This window comes from Ranitomeya imitator, chromosome 1, assembly GCF_032444005.1.
Source record: "Ranitomeya imitator isolate aRanImi1 chromosome 1, aRanImi1.pri, whole genome shotgun sequence".
Classification (NCBI taxonomy): domain Eukaryota; kingdom Metazoa; phylum Chordata; class Amphibia; order Anura; family Dendrobatidae; genus Ranitomeya; species Ranitomeya imitator.
In genome coordinates this window covers 196,198,013-196,214,792 of record NC_091282.1, presented here as the reverse complement: position 1 = coordinate 196,214,792, position 16,780 = coordinate 196,198,013, and positions in this window count along the sequence as shown.

Below are 16,780 nucleotides of genomic sequence, written 5' to 3'. Positions count from 1 at the left end.
TTCCCCACATATGGAGTATTGGCATACTCAGGAGAAATTGCACAACAAATTTTGTGGTCCAATTTCTCCTGATTCTGTTGTCAAAATGAAAAAAAATTGGTTCCAAAGTAAAAATTTTGGTGAAAAAAGTAAAATGTTCATTTTTTCCTTCCACATTGCTTTAGTTCTTGTGAAGCATCTGAAGGGTTAATAAACTTCTTGAATGTGGTTTTGCGCATGAATGTGGTATTTTCTGTTCTATTGACCCCCCAAAGTTACTTCAAATGTGAGGTGGTCCTTAACACTATCTGACATCGGACGGGATAGTACGTCCGAGGACAGATACCCCGTTTTGATGCAGGGCTCCGGCGGTGAGGCCGCATCAAAGCCGGGACATGTCAGCTGTTTTGAACAGCTGGCATGTGCCCGCAATAATTAACTAGTTAAATGCCGCTGTCAAACGCTGACAGCGGCATTTAACCGGTGCCTGCGGCCATCCGGCCGGAAATGAGGCATCGCCGACCCCCATCATATGATCGGGGGTCAGCGATGCATCAGAATGGTAACAATAGAGGTCCTTGAGACCTCTATGGTTACTGATTCCGGCTACCTGTGAGCGCCACCCGGTGGTCAGCGCTCATAGCAAGCCTGCATTTCTGCTGCATAGCAGCGATCTGATGAACTCTGCTACTGTATGTAGCAGAGAAGATCGAGTTGTGCCAGCTTCTGGCCTCCTATGGAGGCTATTGAAGCATGGCAAAAGTGAGAAAAAAAAGTTGAAAAAAATGTGAAAAAAATAAAAAAATATAAAAGTTTAAATCACCCCCCTTTCGCCCCATTCAAAATAAATCAATAAAAAAAAATCAAACCTACACATACAGTATTTGGTATCACCGCATTTATAATCGCCTGATCTATCAATAAAAAAAGGATTAACCTGATCGCTGAATGGCGTAGCGAGAAAAAAATTTGAAGCGCCAGAATTACTTTTTTGTCGCCGCGACATTGCATTAAAATGCAATAACGGGCGATCAAAAGAATGTATCTGCACCTCAATGGTATCATTATAAATGCCAGCTCTCTGCACACAAAAAATAAGCCCTCAACCGACCCCAGATCATGAAAAATGGAGACTCTACAAGTATCGGAAAATGGCACAATTTTTTTTTTTTAAGTTTTAAATTTTTTTTCACCACTTACATAAAAAATAACCTAGACATGTTAGGTGTCTATGAACTCGTAATGACCTGGAGAATCATAATGGCAGGTCAGTTTTAGCATTTAGTGAACCTAGCAAAAAACAAAGCAAAAAACAAGTGTGGGATTGCAGTTTTTTTGCAATTTCACCGCACTTGGAATTTTTTTCCCGTTTTCTAGTACACGACATGCTAAAACCAATGATGTCATTCAAAAGTACAACTTGTTTCACAAAAAAATAAGCTCTCATATGGCCATATTGATGGAAAAATAAAAAAAGTTATGGCTCTGGGAAGGAGGGGAGCGAAAAACGAACACGGAAAAGCGGAAAATCCCAAGGTCATGAAGGGGTTAAAAAAATGGTTTTGTAAATTTTGCTGGAAAAATTAGAAATCGCTGGTCAAAATTTAGCCCTTATAACTTCCTAACAAAAAAATGTTGTTTCCAAAATTGTGCTGATCCAAAGTAGACATGTGGGAAATGTTATTTATTAAGTATTTTGTGTGACATCACTCTCTGATTTAAGGGCATAAAAATTAAAGTTTTGAAAATTGCAAACTTTTTGGCATATTTCTGTTTTTTTCATAATTAAACGCAAGTTGCATCGCAGAAACCTTCCCACTAACAATAACTATGATATGTCATGAAAAAAACAATCTCAGAATCAGTTGAATCCGTTCAAGCATTCCAAAGTTATAACCACATAAAGTGACAGTGGTCAGAATTGTAAAAATTGTCTTGGTCATTAAGCAGAAGATTGGCTCTGTCACTAAGTGGTTAAAAACAATCATATGTATCTGTATCCCTTTATCTATAAAGGGGGTTGTTTAGTTTCCAACAGTGCATCTGCCAAATTCTGGACACTTTAATTGAAAGCAAATGGTCCCCATTATAGTTAGGGTACCGTCACACTATACGATTTACCAACGATCACGACCAGCGATACGACCTGGCCGTGATCGTTGGTAAGTTTTAGTGTGGTCGCTGGAGAGCTGTCACACAGACAGCTCTCCAGCGACCAACGATGCCGAGGTCCCCGGGTAACCAGGGTAAACATCGGGTTACTAAGCGCAGGACCGCGCTTAGTAACCCGATGTTTACCCTGGTTACCAGCGTAAAAAAAAACAAACACTACATACTTACATTCCGGTGTCTGTCCCTTGCCGTCTGCTTCCAGCACTCACTGACTGCCGGCCGTAAAGTGAAAGCACAGCACAGCGGTGACGTCACCGCTGTGCTCTGCTTTCACTTTACGACCGGCAGTCAGTGAGTGCGGGAAGCAGACGGCAAGGGACCTGACGGACACCGGTATGTAAGTATGTAGTGTTTGGTAATTTTTACATTTACGCTGGTAACCAGGGTAAACATCGGGTTACTAAGCGTGGCCCTGCGCTTAGTAACCCGATGTTTACCCTGGTTACAAGCGAACGCATCGCTAGATCGGTGTCACACACACCGATCCAGCGATGACAGCGGGAGATCCAGCGACGAAAGAATGTTCCAAACGATCTGCTACGACGTATGATTCTCAGCAGGATCCCTGATCGCTGCTGCGTGTCAGACACAGCGATATCGTATGGATATCGCTGGAACATCACGAATCGTACCGTTGTAGCGACAAAAGTGCCACTGTGTGACGGTACCCTAAAGGTACATTAATTTCCATGACTGTATTTGGGTCTGACATTTAAAATATAGCATGTCAGTAATATTGCTATGTATCCCTTGTATTGCTCAAATGGTCGGCAAACCATCAATATTTCTATATCTAACTTTGAAAAAATATTCCTTGTTAAGCCTCACCCCTAAGGCCGGTTTCACACTTCCTTTTATTTCCGTTACTGGAGATATCCGTGTCCGTGTGTCCGTGTGTGTAATACTTGCGGCACTTGTGTGGCAACCGTGTGCCGCATAAGTACCACATGGATGGCCGGCAGGGAAGAAGCGCTACAGTAAGTGCTCTTCCCCGACGCCAGGTGCCGAAAATGGCAACTGGTGTTTACCCCTCAAACTTTAAACATGCCTCAATCACACTTATCCTCAAAAAGCCCTCACTTGACCCATCTTCTGTATCTAGCTATCACCCTATATCACTTCTCCCCTATGCCTCAAAACTATTGGAACAACACGTCCATCTTGAACTATCCTCCCATCTATCTTCCTGCTCCCTTTTCGACCGCTTACAGTCAGGCTTCCGGTCACACCACTCCATTGAAACTGCCCTAACTAAGGTCACCAATGACCTATTAAACGCCAAGAGCAACACTACTCTATCCACCTCCTCCTGGACCTGTCCTCTGCCTTTGACACAGTGAACCATTCCCTATTACTACAGACCCTCTCATCCCTTGGCATCACAGACTTGGCCCTATCCTGGATCTCGTCATACCTAACTGACCGAACATTCAGTGTCTCCCATTCACACACCACCTCCTCACCTCGCCCCCTATCTGTCGGAGTCCCGCAAGGTTCAGTTCTAGGGCCCCTGCTCTTCTCTATTTACACTTTTGGCCTGGGACAGCTCATAGAATATCACGGTTTTCAGTATCATCTCTATGTGGTGACACACAGATCTACATCTCTGGACCAGATATCACCACCCTACTAACCAGAATCCCTCAATGTCTATCTGCTATTTCATCCTTTTTCTCCGCTAGATTTCTAAAACTTAACATGGACAAAACAGAATTCATTGTCTTTCCCCATCTCACGCAACCCCCCCAACGAACCTATCCATTACAGTAAATGGCTGCCCACTCTCCCCAGTCCCACAAGCTCGCTGTCTCGGGGTAATCCTTGACACTGATCTCTCCTTCAAACCGCATATCCAAGCCCTTTCCACTTCTTGCCACCTTCAGCTCAAAAATATTTCACGGATCCGTACATTCCTAAACCAAGAATCTTCAAATACCCTAGTCCATGCCCTCATCATCTCCCGCGTCGACTACTGCAACCTCCTGCTCTGTGGCCTCCCCGCGAACACTATCGCACCCCTCCTATCTATTCTAAACTCAGCTGCCCGACTAATCCACCTGTCCCCCCGCTCTTCCCTGGCCTCTCCCCTCTGTCAATCCCTTCATTGGCTCCCCATTGCCCAGAGACTACAGTACAAAATCCTAACCATGACATACAAAGCCATCCACAACCTGTCTCCTCCATACATCTATGACCTCATCTCCCGGTACTTTCCTGCACACAACCTCTGATCCTCACAAGATCTCCTTCTCTACTCCCCTCTTATCTCCTCTTCCCACAATCGCAAACAAGATTTCTCTCACGCATCACCCTACTCTGGAACTCTCTACCACAACACATCAGACTCTCACCTACAATGGAAACCTTCAAATAGAACCTGAAGACCTACCTCTTCTGGCAAGCCTACAACCTGCAGTAATCATCGATCGACCAAACCACTGCATGACCAGCTCTATCCTCACCTACTGTATCCTCACCCATCCCTTGTAGATTGTGAGCCTTCGCGGGCAGGGTCCTCTCTCCTCCTGTACCAGTCGTGACTTGTATTAAGATTATTGTACTTGTTTTTATTATGTATACCCCTCCTTACATGTGAAGTGCCATGGAATAAATGGTGCTATAATAATAAATAATAATAATAAGAAGAATAATTAAAGTGCAAAAAGAAATGAAATGGAAGCAACTTCTTTATCAATAGTGTGTGGTTTAATTGACTCAGATGAGCCCAAATACTTGTAGCCACCTTGAATAAATGTATCCCAATGGCTTTGCCACTCTACACACACTTGATATTTAGGCTTCTTTCACACTTCCGTCTTGAGACGGTCGTCACAATGCGTCGGCGAGACGTATGGACGGACGCTGTAAAAAGATTGGCAAATGGATGTAATGCATCCAGTAACCTGACGGATGCGTCGAATTTGTTAGTACCTGAATTTCAATGCATAAAATTCTGGAGAGAGAGAGAGAGAGAATTTTTGAAAATCCTTCCGGGCATGCTCAGAAAGAAAAAACGAGATACGTCGCTGGATTCCTGTGTTTGACCATTAGCGACGGATCCTGTGTCCATAGGCTTCCATTATAGCCAATGACGGACACCGCAGGACCCGTCGCTGAGCTATTTCCCGACATGCAGAAAAAAACGTTTCTCTGAATGTTTTCTCCGCCCGACGGACCGCTATTTTCCGACGGATCCAGTGCACGATGGATGAAACGGATGGCCATCCATCACAATCCGTCGCCAATACAAGTCTATGGGAAAAAAAGGATCCTGCAGAAAAATTTGCAGGATCCTGTTTTTTCAAAAATCAACGGATTTTGACAGGAAGAAAAAGACGGAAGCGTGAAAGAGGCCTAACGTGTATGCATGCAGGTTCCCCAGAAATCTTGGAGGCGGTTGTGGGAGGAACGAATAAAGGCCCCTTCACATTTAGCGACGCTGCAGCGATACCGACAACGATCCGAATCGCTGCAGCGTCGCTGTTTGGTCGCTGGAGAGCTGTCACACAGACCGCTCTCCAGCGACCAACGATGCCGGTAACCAGGGTAAACATCGGGTAACTAAGCGCAGGGCCGCGCTTAGTAACCCAATGTTTACCCTGGTTACCATGCTAAAAGTAAAAAAAAACAAACAGTACATACTTACCTACAGCCGTCTGTCCTCCAGCGCTGCGCTCTGCTTCTCTGCTCTCCTCCTGTACTGTCTGGGAGCCGGAAAGCAGAGCGGTGACGTCACCGCTCTGCTTTCCGGCTCACAGCCAGTACAGGAGGAGTGCAGAGCACAGCGCTGGAGGACAGACAGCTGTAGGTAAGTATGTACTGTTTTTTTTTTTTTACTTTTAGCATGGTAACCACGGTAAACATCGGGTTACTAAGCGCGGCCCTGCGCTTAGTTACCCGATGTTTACCCTGGTTACCAGTGAAGACATCGCTGGATCGGTGTCACACACGCCGATCCAGCGATATCAGCAGGAGTCCAGCGACGAAATAAAGTTCTGGACTTTATTCAGCGACCAACGATCTCCCAGCAGGGGCCTGATCGTTGGTCGCTGTCACACATAACGATTTCATTAACGATATCGTTGCTACGTGACAAATAGCAACGATATCGTTAACAATATCGTTATGTGTGAAGGTACCTTTAGTGTGGAGGAGAATAGGAGATCTTGTGAGGATCGAAGATTACGTGAGCGCAGATATTGGGAGATTAGTTCAGAGATATAGGGAAGGGACAAGTTGTGGGGTTGAACATGCATAGACGCCATTAGGCACTAACTGTTTGTGAATCAATATACAGTCGTGTTAACCTGTCTGGGGAACATACAGGCATATATGTAAATATCAAATATATGTAAAGTGGCAAAGCCATTGGGATACATTAATTCACGGTGGCTACAATTATATGGGCTCATCTGAATTGACTAACCGACACACTATTGATAAAGAAGTTGCCTCCATTTCATTTCTTTTTGCACTTTAATTGCACAAGATAACCTTTTTATGAGGTTAGCTGATAACCTTTTGATTTGCATTAACAATTAAAAGTTATATTTTACCTCTTGCCGCTTAAAATAAAACACAAGCATTTTGTGTTTTTTTTTTTTGCTTTTTCAGTTTTTTAGCTGCTAATTCCTCTTTTCAAATAAAGTGTGTAGTGACTTAGCAGCAGGGTGCGTGGCCTACCCTGACTCTACGAAACTGGCCAGAAAAAATTGGAGTAGATTAGCACAGAAATCTACTCCACTCCACAGTCAATGTACATCTGTTTTTCTGGTGCATGGACAGACAAAGTTTCAACACATTTATTAAACGACATATGCTCTTAATCATTTTGTTGCATTTTATTCCAGTGCCTTTTTCATTAATAGGGTTTTCTGGCCTCTATGTGACTGCAGTCTTGTGAATCCTCATATTCCATGCACTGTCTGGCATTTCGTGTGACAATTTGCACACTTCCGGCTGCATTCCAACTAGACTGTCTATAGCCTTGCTCATGTATGCAAATCACATTCTTGCAGTCACGCCCCTGCCACCCCCAGCACCGGAACTGAAGAATCCTCACAGCACGCACACATAGAGTCACTGCAGACTTGTAGCCTAAGACCAGACAACCCCTTTAAGACCCGTGTAAAAACATCAGTCTTAAGTAGATGTTCCTCCATATTTTTACTAATTCAATACTTTTAAGGGCGAATATCTGCTTATATAGGGAGGTTATGGAACATCCAAGATTTTTATTTTCTCATGGCTTCTATATGAACTCTGTGCCACTGTATAAAATCAGAGGTATATGGAGGTCCAGTAATACAGATCCATACAAAACATGCATTTACCGTTAAAGGTTCCTTTAAAAGGTAGTCCTATTGCATTTGGGTATTTAACAGAATCCCTAATATCACTGATCTATTTAATGTGCCTAATCCATAATGTGTAATCTGATCCCTATCTTTTGTAGCAGTCTCTACAGGCATTTCTCTTATAGCGGAGACACAATGAAATTGAGTATGTATTGAATGCAGTCATTGAATGAGCTCTAAAGGTGACATTCCCTAGTGGTTAGTGAACTGTCTATAATAAGGTTATGACCATGTAAAGGGATATCCTACACCAAAAACAAGTGCTCTCACTGTGTATCTGGCAACTACAATAAATTACTTACATGAAAACACCATAGATCCTGCGCAAATTAATTCTAATACTAAAGTGGTTCTGCAAACCTGGGAGTCTCAGCTAATGATCAGTTGCTGGGTCTGCAGAACCAATTGAGACTGAACACCTCCTCCCCCGTTGTCTCACCAGCCAAACCCCCACCATGCGGCTTCCATCAACTCCCTGAACAGGGACAACTTCAGCCCACGTAGTAACCCTAGTTCTGATCCCACGGATCACTCACTATTAGGGGAGCCACCGTGCAGTGCCCAGGAGGCTATCAATGGTCAAGACAACTGGCTTCTCAACAGCAACATCCCCCTGGAGACCAGAAATATAGCAAAGCAGACATACCAAGAGACATTGCAGGACAACCTTATTAAGATGGACATCCTCCCCACCTCCTGAAATGACTGTGCTTACAATGATAGACATTTTCTGTTTAAACCAGGGGGCACATCTCCCCTGGTTTGTCAACATCACCAGGCTATCCTCTGACCTCCAGCACTGTGTATTCATCACCACCCCAGCCTCTTCCTCAAAGCACTTTTTCCAGACCTGCCTTTAACCTGCAGAAGCCGTACAAATATTGCAATTGGAAATGTGCAGCTTTAAGTGCTATCATTATTTCTGTCACACTTGTGATCCTCCTGGCTTACTTCATTGCTTATTTCTTATGGACGAAAATCGGACTTGGCGATGTTGTGGACAAAGTATGGCTATGTATAAACCAACTCAAAAATACTTCCAGAATCCACCCCTTCCTCAGTCCTTAATCTGCTAAAACTCTTGTGCATGCCCTCATCATCTCACACCTTGATTACTGCAACACCCGCCTCTGTGGCCTCCCCGCTACCTCTCTTGCACCACTTAAGTCTGTCCTCAACTCTGCTGCCCGGCTAATCCACCTCTCTCCTCTCTACTCTCCTGTTTCTCTCCTCTGCAAATCCCTCCACTGGCTCTCAATTCCCTAACAAATCCAGTTCAAACTACTAACACTGACCTACAAAGCCATCCATAACCTGTCCCCTCCCTATATCTCGGAACTAATCTCCTGATATCTTCCCTCACGTAATCTTCAATCCTCACAAGACCTCCTACTCTCTCCACAATTATTCGTTCTTCACACAACCGCCTCCAAGATTTCTCCCGAATATCCCCCATCCTCTGGAATTCTGTGCCCCAACATGTCCGATTATCCACCACCCTCGGATCCTTCAGATGGAACCTGAAAACCCATCTCTTCCTGAAAGCCTATAGTCTGCAATAACAATTCTCACCAACCACCCGAGCTGCCGCCTCACCAACCGCCCGAGTTGCTGCCTCACCAACCACCCGAGCTGCTGCCTCACCACCACTCGAGCTGCTGCACCCTGATCTTCTGTCTCTTCCCCACTATCCCGTAGAATGTAAGTCGGCAAGGACAGGGTCCTCTCCCCTCTGTACCAGTCTGTCATCGTAAATTTGTTTACTGTAAACGATATCTGTAACTTTGTATGTAATTCCTTCTCATGAACAGCACCATGGAATTAATGATGCTATATAAATAAAAAACAATAATAGTACTTACCCAGGCACAAGTGTTAGGCTTGTGCACAGATGATGCATACCTGCTCCCACATCTGCTGTAACTCACTTGATGTCTCTGTGCTATGCAAGTCTTGGTTCTCACCCGGAGAATATTAGATCTTTTCAACTTGTCCAAAAAAAACGTATGTTTTTTTTCATGTGCCATATACATAGATTGTAGCATGCAAGCAGGTACCTCACTCCTTATGGTATCTGAATTATGTGTTATTCTTTAATGTCTTTATTGTCTGCACAAGTTGCCTCTAATGTAAAGTGCTGCGGAAAACAGAAATAAAAGATTATTATTATTGTTATTAATATTAGCTAAAATTCTCAATTATTTTATTCTAGTTTAAATTATTTTATGTTACTCACGTTTAATGCACTGATATTATATTCTTATGGTTACATTAAGATGATTCCTAAAGCGTGAACCTCAGTTAGAGAAACACTTTTTCTGGCATTACGTTTAATTCTGCATCGCATCTTGGCACCTTCCAAGTTTAAAACTATTTATTCCCCAGATATGGATTATAACATAGGACAGAATGATGAACAGGCGAGGGATATTGTTTTTTATTTTTGTTTTATTACAGGAGACGAGAGATTCGGTGGAATTAGATGTTAGGCGAGTATAACTGTGTTTGTTATTTTTAAATAAAAATGGAAACGTGTTTTGTTTTATTTCAAATAAAGGATTTTATTCTGACTGTGTCATTATTTACCATATAACTATAGGATTAGTAATGGATAGGCGTCTTATAGACGTCTCTCCATTATTAGGCTGTGGGCTTGATGTCACGAGGCAATACAACCGCATAAATATGAACCCCACTTGCCTCCGCTACAGGGCAAGTGGGAAGAGTCGGGCCAAGCTCCAAAATTGGCGCATCTAATAGATGTACCTTTTCTGGGCGGATGTGGGCTGCTATTTTTTAGGCTGGTGGGGTCAATATCCATGGCCCCTTACCAGCCTGAGATTACAAGCCCCCAGCTGTCTGCTTTAGCTTGGCTGGTTGTCAAAAATGGCATGCCATTTTTTTTATTATTGTAATAATTTTAAAAAACAGCATGGGGACCCCTCTATTCTTAAAAATCAGCCTTGCTAATGCTGATAGCTGAGGGTTGCAGCCTCTAGCTGTGAGTATTGCCAGGCTGGTTATCAAAAATACAGAGGAACCTGCGCCTTTTTTTCATTTATTTATTTATAGCGCAGGCGGTGGGTAATGAATACTCCCATCAGCCACCGCCTGCTCTTGCTGTTATTAGCGGCAGCAGGTGTAGGCTGATGGGAGTAATAATCCCATCAGCCACTGTCTGCTCTCATTGTTATCACTTGAATACAACTTTCATTATTCTACCCTGCTTGCGCTGATTGCCTGCAGAGCAAGGGAGAATGATGGGAGCGGATTTCAACACCCAGCGCCGGAGAACAGCGCTAAGTATACCGCTGCTTCTCAGGTGCCGATACGTGTGGTACTGATGTGGCAAACAGACTGCACATGGTTGTCACATGTGGGCCACAAGTATCACACACATGGAAACACAGACACTGATTTTTCCGGTACCATTTTTTCCGGTACCGGAAATATCAGGACGTGTGAAACAGGCCTTAGGCATAATCTCCCAAGAAACTGATTAATACAGGAAATGCTACATAAAACATGTACAAAAGATGTATCTTAATGAACCACAAAAAACTTCCCCGAAGGTCTAAACTTTGGTAAGAGAAATGGGGCATTTTGCCATCTACCTTTCTTCCCCCAAAAACTGTGATGCAATAAAGAAAAGATTACATTAATACCCAGTCATGTTATAGAAGATGTTTAACCATAATGATAACAGACCTTTACAATTTCCCATCACATACGAGAATTAACAGCTCAGAGCCAACTATTAGGACACGTACAGCTACCAGAAGAGAGGGGCTAAGCCCGCTTTAAACTTTCCACTGCAGAGTGCCATCTAAAATCAGACACTACCGCATGGTGCTGATATTAGAGAGGTGCTATCAGGAAGTAACTGAGGGCACAGGGGCAGAAGTCACACTTGGCTCTGGTACCCAAAACGCTTAATATTTCAGTGCCTTATCAATGGCATATGATGAGTGGGAGGCCCGGTTATAGTCTCCACAGAAAAAAAAACAGCTATGGTTTGCCTGATCCTGTGTCCCTGGTATTTAATGAACTGTTGTCCAGTCTAAACAATTCAAAAGCAAGCAGTGTACATAAAATGGGGTCCAGATTGGTTAGCTCCAAAATAATCTGTACTGGTAAAGTTCTAATATGCAAGTAGTATTATGCCTGTTGGCCCTTGGATGCAAAAATGAATGTTCCAATCGACTGACATCAAAGATTTTGAAATAGTAAAGAATATAAGCATGGAGTATATTGGAACATTGTATAGCCTTTCTTTGTACAATGATTTAAGAAGCAACCGAGTAACATTTGCACCCCCAGCTGACTGTCTACAACAATCTGCACTTCACTCAGGGGAGGGCATACCATTGATGCAACCTGTGCAGGGGCCCTGGAGGGAACGGGGCGATTGTCATCTACAAAGCAGAGGGAATTCTGTATTATGATGAGCTATTGGACTACAAGGTCCCCATATATTGTCGCTATACACGTGCCTCTTCCCTCTGTGTCTGCCATTGACTTCTCTTACCTATATATGGTGTACTTACATTACTGTAGTTAATTTTCCCCTCTTATCAACCTCCATTTCGATTCCCAGATTTTACCCTTTTTTTTTAAATTTTATGCTTTATGATCAATCCCATGATGCATCACCATAGCTTTACATAAGCAGCTAGATAGAGCTAGTGCTATTTTTGCTTGCTTTAATAACAGTGTGATTATCCATCTCTGAACTGTGCAGTTATCATCATTATTTGTGATAGGAGTGTATATATACAGTGCCTTGCAAAAGTATTCGGCCCCCTGGAACTTTTCAACCTTTTCCCACATAGCATGCTTTAAACATAAAGATTCCAAATGTAAATTTTTGGTGAAGAATCAACAACAAGTTGAACACAATTGTGAAGTTGAACAAAATTTATTGCTTATTTTACATTTTTGTGGAAATTCAAAACTGAAAAGTGGGGCGTGCAATATTATTCAGTCCCTTTCCTTTCAGTGCAGAAAACTCACCCCAGAAGTTCATTGTGGATCTCTGTATGATTCAATGTTGTCCTAAATGCCTAATGATGATAAATATAATCCACCTGTGTGTAATCAAGTCTCGTATAAATGCACCTGTGCTGTGATAGTCTCAGGGTTCTGTTTCAAGCACAGAGAGCATCATGAAGACCAAGGAACACAACAGGCAGGTCCAAGATACTGTTGTGGAGAAGTTTAAAGCCGGATTTGGATACAAAATGATGTACAAAACTTTAAACATCCCAAGGAGCACTGTGCAAGCAATCATATTGAAATGGAAGGAGTATAATACCACTGCAAATCTACCAAGACCTGGCCGTCCCTCTAGACATTCATCTCAAACAAGGAGAAGATTGATCAGAGATGCAGCCAAGAGGCCCATGATCACTCTGGATGAACTGCAGAGGTCTACAGCTGAGGTGGGACAATCTGTCCATAGGACAACAATCAGTCGTACAATGCACAAATCTGACCTTTATGGAACAGTGGCAAGAAGAAAGCCATTTCTCAAAATATCCATAAAAAGTGTTGTTTAAAGTTTGCAACAAATTTAAAGTTTGCAACAAGCCACCTGAGAGACACACCAAACATGTGGAAGAAGGTGCTCTGTTCAGATGAAACCAAAATTGAACTTTTGGCAACAATGCCAAACGATATATTTGGCGTAAAGGCAACACAGCTCATCATCCTGAACACACCAACCCCACTGTCAAACATGGTGGTGGCAGCATCATGGTTTGGGCCTGCTTTTCTTCAGCAGGTACAGGGAAGATGGTTAAAATTGATGAGAAGATGGATGGAGCCAAATACAGGGCCATTCTTGAAAAAAACCTGTTGGAGTCTGCAAAAGACTTGAGACTGGAACGGAGATTTGTCTTCCAACAAGACAATGGTCCCAAATATAAAGTAAAATCTACAATGGAATGGTTCACAAATAAACGTATCCAGGTGTTAGAATGGCCGAGTCAAAGTCCAAACCTCAATCCAATCGAGAATTTGTAGAAAGAGCTGAAAACTGCTGTTCACAAACGATCTCCATGGAACCTCACTGAGCTTGAGCTGTTTGCCAAGGAAGAATGGGCAAGAATTTCAGTCTCTCGATATACAAAACTGATAGAGACATACCCCAAGTGACTTGCAGCTGTAATCGCAGCAAAAGGTGGTGCAACAAAGTATTAAGATAAAGAGGCCGAATAATATTGCACGCCGCGACATCATCACAGTGCCTGCGCGAGAACGACCTGCCGTGACATCATGGGCATGTGACCGCGACGTCATCACAGGTCCTGCGCGCCTGCACGTGAATGACCTGCCATGACGTCACGGTCACGTGACCAAACTACAAGGGGCCCTCGGAAGGTGAGTACATGTTTATTTTTTATTTTTTACCCTGTGATATACTTGGTTGGGCAATATACTACGTAGCTGAGCAATAAACTACGTGACTGGCCAATATACTATGTGGCTGGGCAATATACTACGTGGCTCTGTGCTGTATACTATGTCACTGGGCAATATACTACGTAACTGGGCAATATACTATGTGGCTGGGCAATATACTACGTGGCTGGGCAATATACTACGTGACTGGGCAATATACTATGTCACTGGGCAATATACTATGTGGCTGGGCAATATACTATGTGGCTGGGCAATATACTACATGACTGGGCAATATACTATGTCACTGGGCAATATACTATGTCACTGGGCAATATACTATGTGGCTGGGCAATATACTATGTGGCTGGGCAATATACTACGTCGCTGGGCAATATACTACGTCGCTGGGCAATATACTACGTCGCTGGGCAATATACTACGTGACTGGGCAATATACTACGTCACTGGGCAATATACTATGTGACTGGGCAATATACTATGTGACTGGGCAATATACTACGTCACTGGGCAATATACTACGTGACTGGGCAATATACTACGTGACTGGGCAATATACTACGTGACTGGGCAATATACTACGTGACTGGGCAATATACTACGTGGCTGGGCAATATACTACGTGGCTGGGCAATATACTATGTGGCTGGGCAATATACTACGTCACTGGGCAATATACTACGTCACTGGGCAATATACTATGTGACTGGGCAATATACTATGTGACTGGGCAATATACTACGTGGCTGGGCAATATACTACGTGGCTGGGCAATATACTACATGACTGGGCAATATACTATGTGACTGGGCAATATACTACGTAGCTGGGCAATATACTACGTCACTGGGCAATATACTACGTGGCTGGGCAATATACTACGTGGCTGGGCAATATACTATGTGACTGGGCAATATACTACGTGGCTGGGCAATATACTACGTGGCTGGGCAATATACTACGTGGCTGGGCAATATACTACGTGGCTGAGCAATATACTAAGTGGCTGGGCAATATACTAAGTGGCTGAGCAATATACTACGTGGACATGCATATTCTAGAATACCCGATGCGTTAGAATCGGGTCACCATCTAGTCTAATAATATAATATTAGCAATAATTGTAAGAAAATAGTCCAAGAGTAGTATAAATAGATACAGATAAATAGCGCTTACCAGTATATAAGTTGGAGGGCTGCCAGCACCGGACAGGACCCCCAAAAAATAACCTTGGGGACTTTAAACTTTGCATCTAAAGAATCAGGAAGACTCTAAGTTTTATGATATGTTCAGGGGTCCCCCATTACAAAAATCTATAGATGATGTAGCAACACCCTATGTTGATAGTATAAGAAAATATGCTTTGAAGCCAGTCCTATCTCTATCTGAAGACACTTCTGGACTTTTCCTCTAAATCCAGATGACAGCATTGTCTATTTACATCCCCAGAACACAGAGGATTTGGAGCACAATGCCCTTCAGTGAGCTTTTCATGACTTTCGTCTACTAATCCTTATTTACTAAAACCTGGGGAACAACTTTCGAGAAGCCGCCAGCGCACCGCAAACCCTCATCAGCGCATGAAAATAGTTGTCAGATGTCTACAGTGAAATGAAGACTTGTGTGCCCCAAGGCTGATGTATAGAACTGACATACAAGACATAGGTAGAACACAAAACCCCTTTGTCCGGGGATTCAGTTAAACAGTGATGGTGAAGAACAATGAGCCCTTTTATCTAAAACACGGCCGGGACACAATATAGAAAAGCGTATATTCTCCGCAGTTTGTGAAAAGTTGATCTAATAGAGGTTGGCAGGTACAAGGCGCGTGAGCCAATATGTCGAACTATTTGTACTATTAGCTGGTAATGCCACCCAGTAACAAAGCGCTCCTTATGAAAGGTAATTGCTTACACAAAAGCTCGCAGACAACCAAAACTGACAGATTAGGCAAAATGTCTATTTCCTGCTGCCATAAATGAAATTGGCGGCAATTCCGCACATTAAAAGCCTGATGACGGGATGGATTCCATGTGAATACCTCCAGTACAATTCCCCGTTAAATCAATACCAACAGTGTAACATGTGGACTATTTGCTTATCTAAATATACTTCCTATTAGTTGATAAAGAGAGGAATTATGACCTAAGCGCTCCACATACATATCGGAAAGGAAACCTAATCCTTAGATCTGTCGTCAGAAGATGGCTATGAGCAGACAATAGGAAGAAACCGCAGCCGGCGCTCCCGAGACCGCAGCTCTCCTGACCCCGCACTTTCCTGCCCCTTCTCTCTATGTCTGCAGGGAATATGGATAATTGCAACTCTCTTTATAACTAATTATATTATGATAAGGGGCGGAGGAACCATGACACACGATAGTAGATATTATCTGATTATTCCAATGCAAAAAAATAAATAAATAAATAAAACACTAAGATTTAATCAGCCAAAAAAAAAAAAAAAGTTTAGACTTTTCCTTCTAGCCTTGGGATTTGCATCTTCCCCAGTGCATGTTTATTGTAGTACTACTTCTGTACAGTAGGATTTTTTTTTTAATCTTTTTTCCTACAAATGAGTCTTGCTCAACCAGTACACACAGTCAGCCCCAAAAGACAAGTTGTATGCCAATGGGAGAAGAGCTGCTTTCATCCAGCTGGTCCTGTCTGGCACCTGCTGCTGGCTGCACACATAGGGCTCTGTGCACTGAGCCATGGGCAGCAAAAGCCTGAGCAAATCTGTTCAGTTCAGCTAGACTGCTGACACCTTCAGGCCAAAAGTGGGAACTACAACCACACAGACAGCCACTTGATACCAGGAGGCAAAATACATTCTTCATGGTGTATTTC